General features: G+C 34.6%; 1 protein-coding gene across 1 annotated transcript in view; it reads left to right on the forward strand.

Moving 5' to 3' along the window:
• Nucleotides 1-20,596: 20,596 nt before the first annotated feature.
• CDH19 (cadherin 19) overlaps nt 20,597-22,139 on the forward strand; it is a 216,606-nt gene continuing 215,063 nt past the window's right edge. Inside the window, exon 1 of the mRNA XM_007189934.2 lies at nt 20,597-20,841. The gene's annotated coding sequence lies outside the window, so the exon portion shown is untranslated. The remainder of the gene's footprint in view (nt 20,842-22,139) is intronic.

Raw genomic sequence — 22,139 nt, forward strand, 5'->3', positions numbered from 1 at the left:
TAAGAAAACAAATGGCAAACTCCCGTAGACAATTCTTCTTTAAAACAAATTCCTGCTGATACAGCACACAAATAACCATTAGATATCAGTGGACCATATTGACACGACATGGATCTGTTGTGTAAAGCAACAGAAAGCTCTGTACAAGGCAATTTCTATAATGGGTTCATGCTATATGATGCCAAGCAAGCCACAGGAACAATTACATTAGGAACTTTTGGTATGATTTTTCAGGCTGGAAAAAATGCATTAAAACGTTTTCTTTAGTCATTTCTGAAAATATATGTCTAATGTATGTGGCAATTCTTATTGAAATGGGTCATAAATATACAGTGAGACTTAAAAGGAATTAATAATTACTTAGCCATCTGTTAATGAATTAGTTTGTGTGAGCTGAAAGAAGAGTAGAAAAGTACAAATGGTTCTTTTCATGACATAAAATTCAGGATATCTTGAAATTCCAGGGATTTTACTGTGAAACAATAGAGGAAACATGAATTTTCCTACCACTTAAAAATAAATATAACTTAAAATGTTCAACGTGGCAATGAGATGTTGTCAGATCTGAATTCTAGTGGTGTAAGTTTATACATTGCTATCCATGGACAGTAGTAAACGCAAGTGAGTTAGGTGATTTCTTCAATGGACAATCTGCTGGTAATACAGTTTCTTGTAAAATAATTGAAGAAAAAATAAAAATAAAGCAAAAAATGATCCTACTAAATTATTAACTGAAAAGAGATTTACTTTCTTAAAAAACAAAAAAGACACTAATTTCTTTAAACAAGCTTACAATTAATATGACTTGTTCTAAAGGAAAAATTATTTTACATGACTTTTATTTGTCCTAATTGTTAGGTATATGTGCTTGCGTAATTTATAAAAGGCAGTTGGCCAAATATAACAAGGAGAAGTCCCAGGTCTTTTTGAATTTTTCTCTATCAAAATATTAGGAAAAAACATTTAAGCCTTTGTGTTTCTGTTTTCTTAATAGTAAAATGGACATTAAAGTAAATGATTGATAACCTTCTTTCTCATGTTATTATTGAAATTTCTAAGATTATATTAACCTGATTATTCACAATAATATTAATCCATCAACAAATATTGGAGATTTTTGTATTTATCTCCTACGGAAATATTTTTTAATTCATTCATTGATTTATTGACTCATTCATTCATCAAATGTAAGTTTAGCACATATTTTTATACTAAATATTGTGTTAACCAATATGGATAGAGAAATTAAAAATAACTTCTCTTCAAGGAGCTAATAAAACAGAAAAATATATGTGGACACTGTGTTTAAGTGCTGACATAGAAATAAGCATGTAGTGGGATGGAAATAGTCCAGAGAAGTAGCTAAAGCTACTTTTTTTTTTTTTTTTTTTGAAGTTATGGAAGGCTTCTTGAAGGAATGGGTAGAAAAAAGAGTTGGTATTTTTTTTTCTTAGAAATAATACCTGTTCCTTCATTATATAATATAAAATCTAGAAATCAATGCTTAACCAAAAACTTCTGTGAACTAGACTTTGAGTATAGTTAACAGTCTTTTAACAGAGTAAAAATAAAATGATTATTCTCCAAATAAAAACAAAATTGCATTTCTTAACATTCTTTTAAATAATAATTTCATTAATCTCAGATTCATTAATAAATCAATGTTAATATTTTATCCCATGTTATATACAGTTTGCAATCTGAAAATAAAAGATTTTTACTAGATGACCTTTATTCATTAAAGCACACTTCAATAAGTTTCAAATATTAATATATTAGAAGGAACATTATTTAACTTTATTTTTATGCCATTTTATATGTTAACTATCTTGTCCTGCTCATATAAAATGATTAAATACATTACTTCCTGATATGCTAATGATTGATATACAAAATGTTAAGAGTATTTCCTTCATTTAACAGGATTGAGCTAAGAAAATTGAACTATGTATGAGATCCAAGTTCCGGCCTAATTATTAGGGTGATAAGATTGTTCTCATTTTTCCTCACATTTTGCCAGGACAATATATTATCATATAAAGTGGTAGAAACTGGCACTTACCCATGTCTTTAAAATTTTGCAGTTTGTCAATTTTAGAGTTGAATGTATGTGAAGTTGTGTGTATAGTGTTTATAATTCCTTGGGAATTACAACTACGCTATTTCAACTATGCTGAGTTTAGGTTTTAATTTAACAACATGGTTTCTGTGGCCAATGAATAATATATATAAAACAGAAAGTGTGAGTAGCCAATCTTTCCCCATCATAAATCCTCAAATTCTGCAGTGAATAATATTCCCCAAACTCAAATGTTTTGGTTTCATAAATATATAATTTAGATGGAAATAAACTTTCTAGTTAGAATTTTTATAACTGTATTAAAGTAGAAAATTGAAATTTTCAGTATTTACTTACAAAATTATTTCTTTTTCTTGTTTTAAAAATTGAGCATGGAAGACTTTAAACCAAATCATGGACTATTTCTATTTATAAGGAAAATAAGAAATCTCAAATTACATTTTTATATACACAGTTGAACAAAATTTGTCAATTATATATAGATAATTGATGACTCAATCCATGATTATTAATATTCAAATGGATGAGAAAAATCTCAGTAGTTTTCATTTATAGCAAATATAATATTCAATAGAATGATAGACATGAATTTTTCATCTTCTTCTCGTGGCAACACTTCTCCAGAATGCTGACCTTTTTGAAGTATTCTGTATCATTGAAATATACATGTAGAATATGAAAAGAAACTCTGTTACCAGGTTAACCAATTTAAGTCTTGTTTCTTGGATTAAATAAAAATGTTCATGGAAAGTTTTCCAAATTTGTTTAAAAAAGTGATCCATTACAATATAGTTCATACAAATTTTCTAAAGTATTAGGTTGCAATTATGTCTTAGAGAATTATTGTATTTAGGTTGTTTTTTAGTTTGTCTCATGTAATGTATGAGAGGACAAAGTGCTAGCTACCTTTCCACACAAGTACAACAAAAAGGGCAAAACATCTGCAGATATTGGTCTTCCCTTTTTGTCTTTACTATACTTAACTTTCTTTAATCAAAATTTATTTATAAAATGAAACTTGGTAACAGTACCAACCAGATATATTTCATGTAACAAGGATCAGAGATAGGATACTGCATTGCACACTTTTAAAATTTGTTCAACTGAATATAATAATAGTAGAAAATGGGTTTTGATTGACTCATTTCAATGCTCAATATTAAAGATTTAACTATTTAAATTGTCATTGAAAAATAATATCTAGATAATCATCTCCATATTTGTATTAGAGGTTTTTTCGTTCTTCACTTCCAGTAAAATTTATGGAACATGTGCCTCCTTCTCAGATACACGGTATTTTTATGTTGTAGAGAATCACATTTTAAAAAATGGTTAGAGATTCCTAGATCTCCTCTAATGCAAAAGCATATGGGTGTTGGATGAGACTTCTAGGAAGGTTGAATGATTGCACACATACTCTCTCCAAAAACAAGGATAAAACTAGATAAAATTGTCAAAAGTCAACATTTCTGGAAACTGATTAGAATTACACCTCACACTGCAAAGTCTTTATTCAAAAAGACTGCTGAACCCCCATAAGAATGGAAGTCTATGCCATTTTGGCCTGAAAATGCTCCCATGTCAACCCCATCTCATAACTCTATTGCAGTAATTCTTCCAGGGCAGGGCAGGCTGCTTTAATGTGGAAGTAAAGCACAACCTATAGAAAGTCACATTCAGATACTCTATCAAAAACAAAAAGGGAGAATCCAGAAAGGGAGCAAACTGCTGGAAAAGGCCAGCATGCAGCTACCCTGAGGTGGTGATACTGCTTGAGACAAGCAAAAATCTGGAAGAAAAGCCAGACATTTAGCAAAGACACCTGGAAATGAAATAGTCAAAACAGATCTTACTGAAATTTCACATATCCCTCATGGTCTGGGAGGCAGCTTGGTTTTGCAAACTTGTGAGCAGGCTCAGGAGAAAGCAGAGAGAATCTTAGCTATCTTCTCATCCCTAAGGAACATGAGGTCTTGATTCGGCACAGTAGAAGTTACAAAGGACTTGTTAACTGCCCGAATTTTGAAAGTGGCCCCCATACAACAATAATATCCAACAGCAAATAATGAATGCTGATTGGGTCAGAGTGTTTCAGCCTAACCTGTGCACCCATTTTCACTGGAGATCACCTCTGACTAAAGAAATACTAACTCAAAAAAGGTGGAGGAAGATTGGGCCTTCATTATAATAGTAAAGCTAATTTTTCCAATTTGTTTCAATCCACAAGTCCAAAAGAAAATTAGAAACACATACATATCCTAAAATTATTAGTAACATGAATTCAGAGAGTATTCAAAGACTTTTATCTATATATCTATATCTTTATCTATATTTTTTTCTGGACTAAAAAGGAAAGTTTGAACCACAGTCAATTAGCTTGATGACAGCCTTCGATCAAACACCATTCACAGTTGGTGAATTCTTCACCTGGTGACAATTAAAGAAGGTAATTAGGAGACTGATAATATCCTTAGCACAGGACTCCTTTGACACAAACACTAACCCCTCCATATTGGTCCTAAGGGAAAAGTGCTTGCCAGATTAGTAGTTGGCTAAAGGTATGAAACTTTTTCTCATAATAAATGATGAAATCTACTAAAAAAAAGTTAGTTTAACCTACATTCATTAATATAATAGGTGATATAAATAGGACCAAAAAATCAAACAAGTAGTTGTTGGGGAAACTTAGGAAATTCCCTGAAGGTAGTACCATGCTTTGACTGTATTTAACTTTCACCCACTCTCTGCACCCTACAGCATAATAAGTAAAATATAATCTTATATAAATGTTCATTATACAGTATTATGATTTGCTGCACATTCTTTTGTCTGCCTTTCTTTTTTTGTCTGCCAATAAGTTCTCCTATTTCCTTCAAAGAACAGCAGGAGTTCTGTCAAATTTTCATAGGGTGAGACACTGTGAGATGTAGGAATAAAAATAAAGAATTAATCAGAGTGCTTGTAAGATTATTTTAAATGTATCTTATAATTTATTTCAACTTTCTGAATTCACAATTGATCATATTTTTTCATAAAATTTCACTAGGAAACTGTGTGAAGAAATTTATCTGTATTTATTTTAAGACATCTCCTAGCTTTAGAAATAATTAAATAGCAAAATATATCCTCGGTAACTATTTATTCACATTCTTTTAGAATAAGGCTTTTCTCCCATCCTTCCTAATGCAAAAATTCCCTTTGCTCAATGCCATGAAAGCATTAGGGAAAAAATCATGCCTGGTTTGTATCAGTACACGTAACTGGGTAAAACAAAAATACTTTCATTCAGTTTAGGGTCTCCTACCCTCTACCAATATGTTTGCATATAAATCTTTAATATCTGAGAAAATTGATTTCTTTCATTTGTAAATTAAGCAAAATAATACCTGCAAATCACTCTCATAAATGTACTGCATTAATCTTCTGAGACAATGAATAAATGAATAATGATACCACTTCATAGATTTCAGGGAGTTTTAGAAATATAGGCTATTTTAATTCTGTGGAAATTAAGGCTAAATTAACTGTTCCCTATCAAAATAAGTAAAATACCTAATGCTGTTTTAAAGCTTACTCTCTGAGAAGACTGCAAAATGTTTCATATAATTTCTCATATTTAGTCCTTTCAACCATCCAATTACATATACACTAAAGTGACCCACATTTGCACACAGAAATACTAAGGATAAAAGAGGCTATTTCCTGCTAAAGATGACACAAATAAAAATTGGAAAAAGTAGGATTCAGGAAGTTTGACTCCACAGAGCATAGTCTTCAGATTTTTAGTAATTACCACCCTGACATATCATTTTAGGGCTAACAAAAATATCAAGACAGAAGAAAACAATTCTCTTCAACAAGAGATTTATTTGAACGCTGTGTCCTGGTTATCGGCGAGGTAGTTAGTGTAAAATTTTATTTGGTCTGAAAGGTGAATAATTTGTGTCTGCTTTATCCATAAATATATATTTTCTATCAATCTCCATGCAAAAATCTCTACAGAAATGTTCATAGCAGGATTTTGACAAAACTCAAACACTAAAGACAACCTAAAGGTCCTACAATTGATGAATGGTTTAACAAACTGTGGTATATCCCTGCATGGAATGCTACTCAGCTATAAAAGGGAGAAACTTATTAATATGTACAACTTTGATAGGTCTCAAAGGAATTGTGCTGAGTAAGCAAATAAACTCTCCGATAGTTACATACTGTATGATTCTGTTTATACAGCATCCTAGAAATAACAATATTATAAAGTTGGAGAGCAGATTAGTGGTTTCCAGGGATGAAGGAAGGATGTGGCTGTGGCTATGGCTATAGAGTGGTACAGCACAAGGGACCATTCTGATGGCGTAATTCTGTACCTTGTGATGAATATGCATAGAACTAAAGGCACACAAACACACACACACACACGAGTGCATGTAAAATAAGTGAAATCTGAATAAAATTGATGGATCATATCAAAGTCAATTTCCTAGTTGTGATATTGTACTATAGTTATCATAGCCGTTACCATTGCAGGAAACTCAAAAAAGAGTACATAGGATCCAGAATCTCTCTGCATTATTTCTTACAAGTGCATCTAAATCTACAATTATCTCAAAATGAAAAGTTAAAAAAAAACAAAATGAATTCAGACTTACATAAACCAATTTGTATGAAGAGTTAACTCATTTTAGAAAAGTTTTCTGCAAAAATCATCAGCACTTTATATATTAATATTTATATTTAGAAATAATTTATCAGAAATTTATCAGAAATGTATCAGAAATGTATCACAGCCTATAAGATCAGTACTGTTAATTAGCAGCAATAGTAACAGTGGCAGCAGCAGAAACATTCTCAAAATTAAAAATTATCAAAAATTATTCATGATCTTGAATTTGCCAAGAATGACTGATGTTCCTTTCAATTATTTCTATTGAAAATGAAGTTGTTATGAATATGAAAGTATATGAAAGAATATGAAAGAAATATGTGAAAAATTCAATTGTATTTCTGAAAGAAAGCAATGAGCAACTGGACACTGAAATTAAAAACATTACTAATAATGAAAGCATCAAAATACAAATTAATTAAGAATATATTTAACAAAATATCTGTAGGTGCTGTAAAAAAAACTGCTAAGACAAATCAGAAGAGTCATTATTATTATTATATTAATGCTCTACAAATGGATCTATAGATTCAATATGTTCTGAATCAATAATGAAGACAGTGTGGTTTTGACTCAAAGGATATATACATATACACATATGTAACTAAATGGAATAAAAAGTTCAGAAACAGACTCACACATACAGGGCCATTTGATTTTCAACAAAGGTGCTAAGGCCGTTCAATGGGGAATGAATAGTTCTTTAAATAAATGATGCTGAAAGAACAGAATATCTTTTCTTAAAAAAAGACTCCATCATGTGCTATAAAATTACCTTGAAATCAATCATAGATGTAAATTTCAGAGGTAAGAGAATAAGTCTTATTAAAAACTATAGCATAAAAACCTCTGACCCCAGGTTAGACAAATATTTCTCCATATAGTGGGAAAAAAACATAAATAAAAATTCTAAGTTTGACTTCACAAAAATGTAAAACTTTTGCTAACTTCCAGCTATAAGGTAAATAATTTCTGGGGATTTAATGTATAGCATGGTGACTATAATTAACAATACTGTATTATATACTTAAAAGTTTTAAGACAGTAGAAAAAGTTCAGCCATTTTAGATTAAGAAAAAAATCTTTTGCTAACAATAAGAAACTGTTAAAATACTAAAAGGTAAGAGATAGGCTAGGAGAAAATATTTTCAAAATATGTATCTGTCAAAGGTCTTGTATCTATAATGTATGAAGAACTCTCATATGAATTATAAGAAGGCAAATAACTCAATTAAAAATGGGCAAAAGACTGAACAGACGGGTCATAAAAATAATACAAATCACCCATAAACACATCAAAAATTGCTCATCACCATTTGTCATCAGAAAAATGCAAATTAAAACCTCAATGATATCGATATGGCTAAAATTTAAAAAGCTGGGCAATATCAAGTTTAGCAAGGACGTGGAACAACTAGATTCCCAAACACCCGGTGGAGCACGAAATTTTTCAATCACTTTGGAATATTTCTTAAAAAGTTAAATAAGTACTTTCTATATTATCATGCCCATCCCATTGCATTTTAAGAAGAGAAATAAAAACATACATCCACCCAAGACTTACACAAATGTTCATAGAAATTTTATTCATAATAAAACAAACGAGAAAAATCCCCATTGCCCATCATTAATCTACTCAAAGGATAAACAAATTGTAGTATATGCATATAATGGTGAATTACTCAGTAGTAAAAAGAAAAGAACTAAGAATACACAAAATAACTTGGGTGAATCTCATAAGGATTGTGGTAAGTAAAAGAAACTGGGGCTTCCCTGGTGGCGCAGTGGTTGAGAATCTGCCTGCCAGTGCAGGAGACACAGGTTCGAGCCCTGGTCTGGGAAGATCCCACATGCCGCGGAGCAACTGGGCCCGTGAGCCATAATTACTGAGCCTGAGCGTCTGGAGCCTGTGCTCCGCAACAAGAGAGGCCGCGATAATGAGAGGCCCGCGCACCGCGATGAAGAGTGGCCCCCACTTGCCGTAACTAGAGAAAGCCCTCGCACAGAAACGAAGACCCAACACAGCCAAAAATAAATAAATAAATAAATAAAATGCAAACCTTTAAAAAAAAAAAAAAAGAAACTGGACACAGAAGAATACATCCTATTCAGTTTCATTTATATAAAATTCCACAAAAAACAAGACTACAGCTATAGGAAAAACTGATCAGTAGCTGCCAAGGTCAGGGTTTGAGGGAGGACCTAGAATCCAAAAATATATGAGGGGACACTTGGCATAAAAGAATTGTTCTATATTATGTTTGTGGTGGTGGTTACCTTCCTGTATATATGTTTCAAATTTATCATATTGTACATTTAAAATTGATGAACACACACACACACACACACACACACACCACACATGGTGAGTTTAAAGATAAAATCATTAACTTATCCCAGCCTCTCTAAATGGCAATGATACAAAATTAACATTTGGCTTCCAGGCAGAAATGCATTCTAGGGTGCTCTTAAAAAACACATCGTCTCAAATGCCTTAAGAACTGTGTAGTGTAGAAAAAAAAAAGCCTCTAAATATCTTACACACATGCATCTTAGATCCGTCTATAAAACCATGCCTCAGTTTTTTAACGTTGTTGTCCCTCAGTATTTTTACAGAAATCTCAAGGCAGAGAAGGGCTTATCTCAATGATGTATGTGGGTTTGGCTTTTATTTACAGAAGTGGATATTTCTAATGGAAAAGAAAGGATGCTGACTTTTATCAGTTATTAAATAAATTACCTGCTTGACTCATTAGCACCTCAGCCTGAAACAAGTAACAGAACCATATAATGGGACTCTTTTTGCTTGGAATCAAGATAATTATTGCTAGAGCTCTCTCCGTCCAAAAGACAAATCTCCTCTGTCCATTTGTTAGGTGTAGCAAGGGATGTATATTAGGAAAGGAATACAAAATAAACACATTAAACTTTTCTGTGTCTGTAAACTAGTAGCTTTTAGAAAAATACTTCTCAAGAGTTTGCTGTGTGAATTCGATAGCAAAAGTAGTGGCTAACCTCTTAGATGCTGTAATCCAAATGACTAGATTCAAATGCTAACTCTGCCACTATCTGTAAGTATATCCTCAGGGTAATTAATTCATCCTGGATAGACCTCTGCCTCTTCATCTATAAAGTGTAGGTAAAAATAGACCTACATCATGGGATTGCGATACATTTAGGAAATCCTCTCAAAAATTATTAGCACATTACCTGAGAAACAGTAGTACTTTATAAATATTAGGTGTTATTAATACCTAATATAAATATTAGGTGATATGAATACCATGGAAGACATATCATATAGTAGGCACCCAACAATCTATTTTATTTTATTCAAATAATTTTGAAAATGTGAAGAAAATTATAGAAATAAAATAATAAAATGATATCAGCCAAAATATACATTAAATGAAGGTCCTATATGATATATTACCACCTGTTTTTCATAGCCACATTACTATATTATGATAGTACCAACATTTTCCAGATAGATAGACAGATAGATAAAACAGTTATTGCTAAGGACTTAACATTGAAGAAAAATCAAGTAAATAAGAATATTTCAAAGAACTATATAGAAATTGACTTTTTATAGTTTTTCAACTTATATGTAAATATATCTGTAATATAACATTATGTTAAATATTTTGAAACATTTTCTAAAACATTTAATATAAAATGTTAAAATATTAAAGTTAAGAGGATCCTAAACCTCTTCACAAAAATTCATCCTATATAATTTGCTTAAACTTCAAACAGTCTTTTCTGTAGTTTAGATAGAAAAAAACAATTTGACAGCAACACATGCTGTATATTTTAGAATTTTTACCTAAATTCTTGGGCCCCAGAAGTACTGTGAGATGTGCCAGAGGTAATGATCTGGGCAAATTGAAAACTGTGATACTGATTAGGCAAATAAAGAAAGATATCACTGCTCTGCATGAATCATTACCAAACCATTTGATAATGTTTTCAGGCATTATCCACTGACAGACTTTTATCAATGGGTAATCAGAGCAATACACATAAAGGAATAAACAGAGCTTCTAATTGGACCAACACAATAATCATTTCTTTTCAGAAGAAACCAGATATAAAAATATTTTATGAAATTGGAAATATGTACTTAAATATTTTTAATAATAATGATACTTTTTTGGAAATGTTACAAGGACTTAGAAAAGTCTATAAATTCAGGATTTGAAATAAGAACCATCACCGTCGGCTCATCTTTTCAGGTATGCCCTTGGTTCTATTTTATTCTTCACAGATGTTCTATGTAACCTGGTTATCATCACTGCATCTACTCTCCAAAGGAAATAAGAGCCAGAGCCTCTTCTCCTAGCCTATTAGTCAATGAGCTAAAAAATAACAGGAGAAATAGGGACCAAAGTATAGCGAGATGGGATTCTTATTTAAATATTTATATTTGATATATTGAACAGATTGATGCTACAAAACAATATGTCTAGACCATCTTTCAGATACCATCTAATATCAACTAAATCTGATTTTTCAAAGTTTACTCTATCAAAACTGTCAAGTTAGTCAGTATGCATTTGTCATCACAGTTAATTAGGTTTGTGAAAATATCTGACATTATATTTACAACCCGTTTATTTTTCTGCTTCTGATGTGGACAACATAGAGACAAGAATTACTGACAGAACTTTTTAAAAATTCATGACCTGATATTACAAGAGATAAAACAGAAAAATCACAATTGAGAAATAGAGGAAAAATAATAAGTAAGAAAGAGAAATAAAGATGAGAAAGGGGAGACTAAGGTCAATAATAAAACAGAGGTGATAATTAGAAATATTAAAATATTAAAAATATATTAAGAAGCCATTATATAAAACTTTAAGATAATAGTTTCAAAAAGATAGATGACATTGATAAATTTCTCAAAAGACACAAAATGCTACAACTCGTTCAATTAAATAGATAACTTGAAGAGCCCTTTACTTATTAAAGATATTAACTTAATAGATAAAAGCCTCCTCACAAAGAAAACTCCAATCTCAAAGAGCTTCTTGGTGAATATCTAAGAATTGTGAAGAGATAAGACCCATTCTATTCAAGTTCTTTGAGTAAATAGAAAAAAATTAAATAGAAAAATAGAGAAGATGCCGAACTAATTTTATGAGGCCACTAATATCCTGATATAAAATGACATATGTAAAAAAGAGTTTCATTGTTTTTAATGAAAGAGAAAACTTCAAGTGTCTATATGCTAGGATATGATATATAAAGAATGATATATCAACATAGTAGAAAACTTTGCATTTATACAAGTAAAATAAGAACCTTTCTATATACTGTATGTCCGCACACTTGTATGCCGTTTAAACAGCTCCAGGTTTGTTCATGCAAGAAGCAAAGTACAGAACTGTGACTGTAGTATGAAAATATTTGTGTAATAAAATGAAAAAAAAATCTAAGAATAGGTACCCAAGTTTGCTTGTTTTTGATTGCCTTTTTAAAACGAAACACTGGAAGAAATGATGAAAAACTAATAAAATTAGTTTATTCAGTGAAGAAGGGACAAGATGATGTTGGGTTTCTCAGAATAAACTTAACTGAGCAAGTGACATTCAAGCTAGGATCTACAGAATTTGTAGAAAATTGTCAATTGGAAAGAAACAAGAATTCTCTCAGGATGAGGCTAAAACATTTGCAAGAGAGTGTGGAGCAGGGAGCTTGGCACACATAAAAGCCCACTACGGCAGGTAGAGATCAGAAGTCAAAAAATGGCCAGGAAATCAGATCTGCTAAACTCTGGCAAACCTGAAATCAGCCTTGGTATATTCATAATTACTTTGCAGAGTGACATAATTCCTTTCCTGTGTATGAAACTGGCATTATAATTAATCTTATGATCTTATGGCAGATATCTTGATGATTTTTATTAGGCTTTTTGAAGTCTTAAGAAGAGCAAGTGAGCAGTATTCTTATAGGCACTGAAAAGTCCTGAAACTAGGTAGGAATCACTGGCTTCCACGGATACAACACAATACCTTACCGATTTTTTGCGAACAGGAAAACAAATCTTTGTTTTCACAGAATGCTCAGACTGGCAGGTACCTGAGAGTCCACCTTGCCCTGCAATCTCATCTCATGAGTAAAGATACTAAAACAGGTAAGATTTGCTCAAAGTTTCAGCTTCAGAACTAGAACAAGAACATACAATTCATGATACTAGTCTATTGCTCTTTATTCTAGAACATTTCAAATTTCAAGAAGTAGTTGGAAATTTAGTAAAACACATGGTCAAAAAATATATAGTCACCATGTAGATCCACATACAAAGTATAAACAAAATATGTTTTGCCCCCTAAAAATTAACTATCTTAAATTAAATGGAAATCAAATCTGTTTGTGTTTGGATAGAGCTTTATTCTCTAGCAAATGCAAATTGCCTCACCAATGAACACATGGTCAGACACCCACATTCCTTTCCCAGGCATTGAATCATCATTTTTCTAATATAAATAGGTGTCATAAGAATTTCAGAAGTGAAACATTGAGATCTATCTTTCACTAGTAAAAAGAATGTGAAATATGAAAATATTTAGAACAACTTTTAGAAAATACTGGATTTTTCTTTTTTTTTTTTTTTTTAAAATTTATTTTTATTTATATTTATTTTTGGCTGTGCTGGGTCTTCGTTTCTGTGCGAGGGCTTTCTCTAGTTGTGGCAAGTGGGGGTCACTCTTCATCGCGGTGCGCAGGCCTCTCACTATCGTGGCCTCTCTTGTTGCGGAGCACAGGCTCCAGACGCGCAGGCTCAGTAGTTGTGGCTCACGGGCCTAGTTGCTCCGTGGCATGTGGGATCTTCCCAGACCAGGGCTCGAACCCGTGTCCCCTGCATTGGCAGGCAGATTCTCAACCACTGCGCCACCAGGGAAGCCCCTGGATTTTTAATTAGTGGGGAAATGGTTTGATATTTGAGATTTAACCTGACTTACTTTTTATCACTATTAGAGAAAAAAATAAGAAGAGGACAAAAACCAACTGTGTATGGATTTGGTTTATAAAGATTTTGTTTTAAAGAGAGTCTTTTTAAAATTCTAAAATGCTTTACAGAGTATTTTCAAAGTTCTTAAAAGTATCTCCAGTTTAAAAGTTTTACGAATATGTTTGAACATAATAATGTAGATCTCACTAATTAGTTGAGATGCAAAAAAAGTTTTATCAGTAATTATAATGTTGTAGGACAGTTAGTTCACTCTTAAGGGAAGTAGTTCAAATATGTGCACAGTATTCCTAATGATACCTGATGATCTGAAAGGTAAAAGCTTTATCTTCAAAATCTTTTCAAACTGATCTTCCAAATTTCCTTCTATGTTTAATAATAAGTAAATGGGGGTAAGAGCACTTACCTGATTCCTCTCCATTCCCTTTTTTTCCCAGTTTTATTGAGCTATAATTGACATATAACAACAACAAAAAAAAATGGGAGTGATGTGGCATGATGGAAGTGTTAGCTAACTTTATTGTGGCAATCATATATAAGTATCAAATCAGCATGCAGTACAGCTCTCCATTCACTTCTCATAAAAATAAGATACTTTTCTGAAACTTAAAATAGTCATCTATATTAATTAAAAACCCTATCTTAACTGTATTAATTATAAAATGAAGCCATTATATTATAATCTCACAAATGGAAGGTGATCCTTTCAATAAAATGTAGCTATAAAATTTACCAAAAACACTTTTTTTCATATATCGCCAAATTTATACACGTCATCACGAATTCAGCTTAATTTCAAAGAAAGCATGAAGATATATTGCAAAATCTAAATTACATGCTTTTTTTTCCAAAAACTGAAATATACTACTTAAGATTGATTGTAGTTACTGGAATAACTCTAACCTTAAGTTGTATTTTAATGACTTGAGAAGATGATTTTTATAATTACCATATCAAAGCACAAGCCTAAACCACAGAAAAGTTATTTATTGGAACTTGCAGAACATCACTTGAAGTCAGAACACATTGTCTCCAATGTCATTCAATGTAAACATCTAAATTCGCAAGAGCACCCAACTCTACAATGTACAGGGAACACAGAATCCTCCTTCTTAGTCATCAAGAATCAATTATCGGGCTTCCCTGGTGGCACAGTGGTTGAGAGTCTGCCTGCCAATGCAGGGGACACGGGTTCGGGCCCTGGTCTGGGAGGATCCCACATGCCACGGAGCGACGGGGCCCGTGAGCCACAATTACTGAGCCTGCGCGTCTGGAGCCTGTGCTCCGCAACAGGAGAGGCCGCGATGGTGAGAGGCCCGCGCACCGCGATGAAGAGTGGTCCCCACTTGCCACAACTAGAGAAAGCCCTCGCACAGAAACGAAGACCCAGCACAGTCATAAATAAATAAATAAATAAATAAATAAGAACGTGAATTTCTTAAAAAAAAAAAAAAAAGAATCAATTATCATCAGATTTTTTTGTAAAGTGAATGTAATCACAGCTTTTATAAAGACTGTCAATATCAAGCTGGGTTTTATTGGAGTTTTGTTGTTGTTGTTGCTGTTGGTTTGCTGTAGATTGTGTGTGTGTGTATTTTCATGTAACTGAGTTTGTCCTCTCAGAGATTTTGATTCAGAAGATCTCTAAAGAGACGTGGGAAGAGCTTTGTGTTTTTTACAAGTTAATCAAATAATTAACATTGTCAGCCAAGATTAGAAAATTTTCTATAAAATAAAAAGGAAATCAAATGTTCACGGTTAATCGAGTTTTATTTGTAAACTTCTTGTGTAAATGAATACATCTAATTTGATGAATAAGCACTTTTTCTTTACAAAAGAAACTTTCTATTCCTGCCTTGTATACTTGTTCAGTATACCTCCTCTAGCTTGGACAATACAAATTATTCTTTAGTTAATTCGATGCCTGAGTGAAGAAATATTTTGATATGCATGAATAAATTGGTGAGATCTTTTTGTAGGGATTTATCTGCTTTTACGGGAAAACTTTTGAAGCCCTGGAATATAAGTTATACAGGAAACTGTGATTTGTATTTTAAATTGATTACTATAACGTATTTTCATTACAAGAATAAAACCTAGAGAAAACACAGAGTAACTGCCAAAATTAATGGGAGAAGATAATGTGATACACTTATATCATGTTTTGCCATTAAGGACTTGGGCAGACAACCCAACAAAAATACAATTTCTGCTACTTTTATATGCAATCTGACCTTGAAATGGCTAATAGTTGCCTTTAAATTATAAACTTATCATTTAAAAATGATCTAATATGTTTATAATCTTAAAATAGACTAATAAAAATATCCACCTTATGGATTTATTGTAGAGAATATGAAATAATGTATTTGGAGTGGTTATCACAGTGCCAGGAAAATAGTAAGTCCTCACTAAGTAGTTATTAAGAACCAGGAAATAGTCATTGAATCAAGTGTAATTAAAGATAAATAAAATATAGCTTGTTTTATAACAAAAAAGCTCAAGGAGAGAAATTAAAATTTCATTCAAATTGCCATTAATGCCCAGTTATGACTGTTTTTCTATAAGTTATACTGAAGATAAAATATAAACTACAATACCCAAACAGTTCTTCAATTCATCCCTCTTTCATTATTCTAGAAAAAGAAAAAAGAAAATGTTGATATCAGCAAGGCAAAACTAACAAAATGGTTGGTGAGAAAATAAATGTAAGAAAATGGTAACCAAAGCTAATTAGAATATCAGTTGACCAAAAGAAAAAAAACAACAGCTCAAAAATTTGAGAGATATAAAAGAAAAATATTATTAATTTCCAGTATATAAGTATTAGGGGGGACAAGACAGGGATATAGGGGAAGCAGGGTAGTTATGGTGGCAACAAGGACACTATTAATAAAAGATTTGGCTTTCATGATGGCAAAATGTATATGACATATGCTCCTAGAATGTGGTAATTTGGATTGGAATTTCAACATCTTTTTTTTTATATGTCAATTATATTTTATATTAGGTGTATTTGCATGGCACTCAGGGTATATTCATAAAAATAAAACACATCGGGCTTCCCTGGTGGCGCAGTGGTTGAGAATCTGCCTGCTAATGCAGGGGACACGGGTTCGAGCCCTGGTCTGGGAAGATCCCACATGCCACGGAGCAGCTGGGCCCGTGAGCCACAGCTGCTGAGCCTGCGCGTCTGGAGCCTGTGCCCCGCAACGGGAGGGGCTGCGATAGTGAAAGGCCCGCGCACCGCGATGAAGAGCGGTCCCCGCACCGCGATGAAGAGTGGCCCCCGCTCGCCGCAACTAGAGAAAGCCCTCGCACGAACCGAGGACCCAACACAGCCAAAAATGAATAAATAAATAAAGTAGCTATAAAAAAAAATAAAATAAAAAATAAAACACATCGTGAACATATTAGTATTATAATTACCCACATAAGGGGATGGACCATGATGCAGCTTCCATGCTCCTATTATACTGTTATCTCTCTTGTGTGCTTTATTTCTCTTTTTGCTGAAGAAAAGATGAAATACTGCTTTTGGCAGGAAATATTTACTCTATCTGCCAAAATTACTCTTGGTAGACTGCAACTCAAGTAGTAAATATATTTTTATGGATAATTAGTTGATTGAATGTCTGTGTGAATTAGAGGCTTTTTAATATTCATGACTAATTTATAATCTATGACTATTTTATTAATTTCTGTTTTGTTTGAAATAATGATGCTACAATAACACAAAACCCAAATACTTAACATTAATAAACTCTAAATAATAAATCAATGACAATTCTGTGATTAAGTATCACCCAAAGCTTCCTCGACATAACAATATAATATGCAAAATACAAATACTGTGGCTCAGGTATAGAGATATGTAATCCATTATTTTCCTTATAAATTAGAAAATCTAGATGTAGAACCACCTTCGTTGTTTTCAACACTTTTTATAGAATCAATTACAGGAAATCGTCTCCTTTTTTTTTCTTTTTGGTAGCAGAACTCTCATCTGCAGAATGGATTTAAGCACCCATCTGAGAAAGATACACACATTTTTGAGACAGACTTTCATGTATTGGATTTATATATTATCCTGCTTAGATTTGTATTTAAGCACTTATATTGTAATTGTCTACTTTTTTCTTTCACTGATTTGTAAGTTTTAAAGGACAGACATAGTCTATTATATTTTGTTTTTGCTTATGTCTTATTTTCCTGGCTCTAACACAATAGAAGTTTTATATGAATAAACAAATAAATTATTTGCTCTGAAATTACAAATGTTCTCCCAAAGAGTCATAGGGGAAAAAAATGTTTAATTCGAAATATCTAAGCATAGGATGATGAACTAGTATCATAATTACCCAATTTATTCTAAAGTCTGCAAAATAATGTTTCCTACTGTGGGCCTCATCTTTCAGATCCTTGCACCTCATATCTGATTATAGTCATAGCTTCTCTGCCTACAACAACTGCAACTTTTTCCACTACTGCCCGAATCTGAAACCACCACAGCAGAAATCCAAGCAGGTGCATGCAGTTGTCCCTCATAGAGACCAAATCTCTAGTCATTCCAGCTAAACAATCAGAAACACATTTTTGAAAGATTTGAGGAGTTGTAAAGGACAGCTCCACTAGAACACTGTCTGTGTATGTCACCTTTCTGACTCACATCTGTATCTGTGGAAGGGATATTTCTGTAACAGAAAGCCAGCATTATAAAACCTAAAACAGACCAACCATTTAAATGAATATATTTTAAGTGGTTTTATCAATTTTTGGACCTCACTGAAGCTACAAAAGTTACATATTTCTCAAAAACCTCTTCTTGTATTTCTCCATTTTGGCTTTCTCTATTGACTAAACTCACTTCATTACCACAGAGCAACTGACCTCTAGACAGTCAATCAAAAAGAGAAAACAAGCATGGTGAACAAATAGTACCATCTTATATTTTGCAAAAAAAAAAAAAAAAAAAAGAGTAAACTGTTTTTCGAGATCTGTAAATAATTCTTCAGCTTTTGAAATCATTGTTCCTATAAATGTATTGATCAAGAATTGAGAGATGGGGCTTCCCTGGTGGCGCAGTGGTTGAGAATCTGCCTGCCAATGCAGGGGACACGGGTTCGAGCCCTGGTCTGGGAAGATCCCACATGCCGTGGAGCAACTGGGCCCATGAGCCACAACTACTGAGCCTGCGCGTCTGGAGCCTGTGCTCCACAACGAGAGGCCGCGATAGTGAGAGGCCTGCGCACCGCGATGAAGAGTGGCCCCCACTTGCCGCAACTAGAGAAAGCCCTCGCACAGAAACGAAGACCCAACACAGCCAAAAATAAATATAAAAATAAATTAAAAAAAAAAAAAAGAATTGAGAGATGCCCAGTTACTCAAGTCAAACTCAATATCCATTGTACACGTTTTATGTTTTGGAAAATTTTATATACAAATACAGTAAGTCAGAATAACACAGGACCTCTTATGGTGAGACTTTATTGATATAGAATTCTGCCTGAATACTATAAAACCTTAGTTATTCAAATTTCTAAAATGTCTTAACAACTAAATTATAGTAAGAATGTTATAATTCAAGAAATGGAAGTATAAAATACTTCAGTTTGATCCCCTGCTATTCCATATATTAGTATGTAAACAAACGCTAGCTATAGTTATCAAAAGAGAATGGCACTGATAAAAACAGACACATAGACCAATGGAACAGAATAAACACCCCAGTAATAAACCCACACATATACAATAAACTAATCTTTGACAAGGGCACCAAGAATACAAACCCGGAAAGCACAGTTTCTTTAATAAATGGTGCTGGGAAAAGTGGATGTCCACATGCAAAAGACTGAAGTTGGACCCTTATCTTACACCATACACAAAAATTAACTCAAAATGGATTAAAGATTTAAATGTAAGACCTGAAATCATAAAATTCCTGGAAGAATACATAGAGGAAAAGCTTCTTGCCATTGGTCTTGACAATATGGTTTTGAGGATATGACATCAAAAACACAGGTAACAAAAGCAAACATAAACAAGTGGGACTATGTTAAACTAAATACATAGGGTTTAACCTTCAAAATTTATAAGGAACTCATACAACTCTTAAGCAAGGAGGCCATTAGACGGTGGCTCTAACGAGGTGGAGGCCTATGTAAGCAAACCAAAACCTAAGCCTGAAATGCCTCAAGGTTGAGAAATCAAAACGCTAAGGACAACCAATCACAAACAGGCGTTCAACTGTAGCCAATCAGCGAAGTCCTTACTTTGCTTCCACACTTCCTCGATGGAAGCCTCTCCTCAGCACCTGTCGGCGGAGCGCGCCTAACCGCTGCCAGTTTGCTGCTGCCTCATTGGCATGGATTTTTGTTCAAATAAACTCTTAAAAACTTGAATATGCCTCAGTTTATCTTGTAACAGTTCTGGTGTCAAAAGAACAAACCAAAGCGACCCCAGCAGCCCCCAGGAGCCCCGAGCAACCAGGCGGAGGTACCTGCCGAGCTCCCTGGAGCCGCTGCCCGCTCGCTGCCTCGGGCGGTGCGGGGACGTCCCCTCGGGTCCCGGTCCTCGTTCAGCAGCTTTGCGTCACGAGCTTTCAGACTCTGAGCACTTTTTTTAAACCAAACTGGGTCCCGAAACCAACCGGAGTCGGCCTACGCCCGACTTAGAAACCGGACGGGGTCCAGGGTCGGATCCGGTCCAACTTAGAAAGCAGTCCGGGTTCCAGTTCTAACGGAGTCCGGGTCAGACTGGTTCCGACTTAAGCACCGGCCGGGTCCAGCCTCGGACTGGGTCTGACTGAAAGTGGGCTGGGCCCGTGTGAGGCCTCAGCTGAATAAAATTTTATTTTAAGGCTGCCCAGCTGGTAACCTGACCAAGGATGATGTTGAGTTACGGTGGCCACAGCGGAGAACTTTTAACCGAGAAAAGCTCGTCCATTTAGGAGGGGCCCTCGAGGAACAGGGCCTCAGCTGGGCACTCTCTACAGACGGTAGAGGGAAAATTATTTTCCTCGCCTACAGTTTCCGGTGACCAAGTGAGACCCTCTGGGATGCCCCGCTCACTCTGGAGCCTGCAGACAGCAACCCGGGAAAACTGGCGAAGCCGACAAAGGTAAGAATTCTTACCAAAGTCCGCTCTCCCAGCTGTCCATATGTGTGCCTGCTGGAGACAATGGGAATCTAAAATGGTGCAGCCCCTCTGGATAATATTATGGAGGTTCCTCAAAAGATTGAAAAAAAGAACTAGTATATGACCCAGCAGTCCCACTTCTGGGTATATATTCCAAAGGAAATAAATTCAGTATTTCAAAGAGCTATCTGCACTCCCATACTCATTGCAGCGTTATTCACGATAGCCAAGATATGGAAACAACCTGAGTGTCTGTCAATAGACGAATGGATAAAATGAAAATGTGAAATATTATATATATATATATATATATGTGTGTGTATGTATATATATATATTGTTGTCTTCCCTCGGGTGGGTGGAGTGTCGGGGTTCCCAAAAAGGCAAACAAGGTGCATTTGGAGCCCACAGGGCGCACTACGTGACTTGGGGTGTGTAGGGCGAGTCCGCGCCGGTCTTGGTGGAGGGGCAGGGGGAGGACATGCTGGGATGCACTGTGCATCGGGGTGGAGTCAACAAAAGGCAGAACGAGGCCCAAGTCATCGCAGCCACAACCAGTCTTTCCCTGAGGAAGCCCCATCTTGTAGAATCTCGCGAGATCCACGGGGGCCGGTAGGCAAGTCCTGGGAGGAGAAACGCCTAGGTGCCCCAGCTGCCGTGGGACCCTGGACCTACCCTCGCCCTTAAGGAGGCTGGCTCACACCACGCATCATGAACCCCAATTCTTGTTACGCGCCCTGCCCAACTCAGAGTCACACTGCAGTGTCGCCTCACCCCAAGGCCCTGCCAGGTTCAGAGGTTGGGGAGGGGGTGACATGCTCTGGCCCAAAGACTGTGCAGGAAGGGACCAACTGAGACCAAAGTGGGGGAGTGAACTTTGCACGCATGGGCCACAAACCTATAGCCTTCCAGGAGTCCAAAGGCCCTGGGGGGGACTTGAGCTTCTGGCACTGAATGATGGGGCCCAAATCTGAGGTCTGCTGAGGTCCAAGGCCACAGCAACCCAAACATGCTCATTCCATGAAATGTATGTATTTTTTGTACGAGTGAAATATTATTCAGCCACACAAAGGAAGGTGATCCTGCTATTTGTGACAATATGGATGAACCACGAACCTAGAGGACAGTATGCTAAGTGAGATAAGTTAGATGCAGAAAGACAAATACTATATGATCTCACTTCAATGTAGAATCTAACTCACAGAGCCAGAGAGTAGACCAGTGGTTGCTGGGGGCTTGGGGAAAATAGTGAAATGGTTGGTCAAAGGGTACTAACTTTTA

Source organism: Balaenoptera acutorostrata, chromosome 13 (genome assembly GCF_949987535.1).
Source record: "Balaenoptera acutorostrata chromosome 13, mBalAcu1.1, whole genome shotgun sequence".
In the NCBI taxonomy this organism is placed as follows: domain Eukaryota; kingdom Metazoa; phylum Chordata; class Mammalia; order Artiodactyla; family Balaenopteridae; genus Balaenoptera; species Balaenoptera acutorostrata.